Below are 2,154 nucleotides of genomic sequence, written 5' to 3' on the forward strand. Positions count from 1 at the left end.
TGTGATGGTTAGGTGTCCACAAATATAGCCATATTGTACATATTCAGGACTTTGTTAGAATTAGTATTGTTGTAATAATGTTGTAATAATTGGTTGTGCATGTCAATAAAGAAACATATGTAAAAATATGTTAATATAAATACTGAACCCTTCTCAATATCTCAGTACCTCAGGTTATGGACTCTCCTTTCATACATATGCATACTTGTACCCTTTTTTAAAGGGCTACTGTAATATAAGCAGAACATTCATAAAGCTGCAACAAAATGTTCCCAATTATATATTTGCTTGAAATCTAATTTGTGCAAAGCCAATATTAAGTTATAACTTGTACTCAATTCACAGACAGATTAAAGTGCACAGTGGAATTGCACATTTTATTAGGTAGAATGTGTGTGTGTGTGTGTTCAGTGATTGTTTGCAGTCCGAATGGCCCAGGGGAAGAAGCTGTTTGTAAGTCTGGTGGTGTGAGACTTTGTTGACCTGAAGCGCCTCCCAGATGGCAACAGGTCAAACAAGTGATGAGCAGGATGTGAGGAGTCTCCTGTGATGGCCTTGATTTTGCTGAGGCAGCAGGACCTGGACATGTCATCCAGGGAGGGCAGAGGGCAGCCGATGATTTTTTGAGCTGTTTTTCACCCTCTGCACAGTTTGTCTGTCCTCATCTGTGCAGCCTGTGTACCACACACCCAGACAGTATGTCAGTGTGCTCTCCACAGAGGTCTATAAGTACTGAGCCCTTGGGTAGCGTGGCCGAGTGGTCTAAGGCGCTGGATTTAGGCTCCAGTCTCTTCAGAGGCGTGTGTTCAAATCCCACCGCTGCCATCTGAGCCTTTTCAAGGCAGCGGTTGTGGGCTCTGGCACCACAAAGGCTTTACAGTGGTTGTGGCTCCTGTGCCTTCTGCAAATGTGCTTAAGAGTTGCCGTTAGCTGGCTGCCTGACTGCAAAAAAAAAAAACGAGCTCACATGGTACCGGAGCCCCCAGACCCAGGTGCTGAAATAGCTCCCAGGTTTCGGCAACTGGTGTCAACGCTGGCTGCTTCGTTTCACACCTCGCTTTTTCAAACAGCAAGTCCAAACAACCACAGAACGGTATGCAAAACACGTTTTCCGCGTGTGTGAGCCGCATCAGTCGTGCCCTTACCATGGTTACGAGCTACCAACAAAACAACAATTCAACCAAGAATAAAAAATCGACATAAGAAGTGGTGGCCAAGAGGTTTGGGCAATGGAGTGCAAGTGCCAGGTGCACTGAGGTGTAAGGTCATGTGGGTGACCTAGGATGCCAAGAGGTTAAGGAAACAGACTGCTAATGCACGTGGGATGGGCTCCAGTTGCTTTGGGAACAGGCTTGTTTAAACGCGTTGAGTTATGGCGCGCCTCTACGGAATTGTTGCGGTCTCTGTGGACATTTGGTCGTGGGTGCCCACCTGCACCTGACGAGGTGGCCGAGAGGTTAAGGCGATGGACTGCTAATCCATTGTGCTCTGCACGCGTGGGTTCGAATCCCATCCTCGTCGCTTGTGTGCCCTTTAACCTCCTCTTTACCACAACTCTTGCACACGGAATGCTTCGGAGTGCTAGAGGGGATCGAGAAAAGCTAACCCTGGGTCTAGGTGTTTCGCAACCGTGGGCTGTATTTCCATGTTGGTTGGACACAGATGCTGTAAGGCTGATGGGTTGCCACTGGAGATCCATGCAGATCAATGCAGTGCACAGTCCCGAAGACAGCGGCACAGATCGTGCACCTTTATATATCTCATCAAAACCAGATGAAATATGTAATTGGTCTAGATTAACTGAGTGTGTTAAAGATATTAGAGATCGGATGACCGATAATTTCCTATTATTAAATTCTGACAAAACGGAGATATTACTTATTGGCCCAAAAACTAGTACACAGAAGCTCTCACAATTCAGCTTGCACCTAGAAGGATGCACTGTTACTACTAGCTCAACAGTGAAAGACCTGGGTGTAATATTAGACAGCAACTTATCCTTTGAAAACCATATTTACAATATCACAAAAACAGCCTTCTTCCATCTTAGAAATATTGCCAAGCTTAGGAACATTTTATCTGTATCTGATGCAGAAAAGCTAGTTCATGCATTCATGACCTCCAGACTGGACTACTGTAATGCATTACTAGGTG

The 2,154-nt window shown here is 45.4% G+C and overlaps 2 non-coding genes across 2 annotated transcripts; both read left to right on the forward strand.

Annotated features, from left to right (window-relative positions):
- Nucleotides 1–743: 743 nt before the first annotated feature.
- trnal-uag (transfer RNA leucine (anticodon UAG)) lies at nt 744–825 on the forward strand. Its single transcript has one exon. It is a non-coding gene; the product is annotated as a tRNA-Leu (tRNA).
- A 614-nt stretch (nt 826–1,439) lies between these two features.
- On the forward strand, nt 1,440–1,521 carry trnas-gcu (transfer RNA serine (anticodon GCU)). Its single transcript has one exon. It is a non-coding gene; the product is annotated as a tRNA-Ser (tRNA).
- Nucleotides 1,522–2,154: the final 633 nt, after the last annotated feature.

The sequence above is a fragment of the Hemibagrus wyckioides genome, unplaced genomic scaffold (assembly GCF_019097595.1).
Source record: "Hemibagrus wyckioides isolate EC202008001 unplaced genomic scaffold, SWU_Hwy_1.0 Contig5, whole genome shotgun sequence".
Lineage (NCBI taxonomy): Eukaryota > Metazoa > Chordata > Actinopteri > Siluriformes > Bagridae > Hemibagrus > Hemibagrus wyckioides.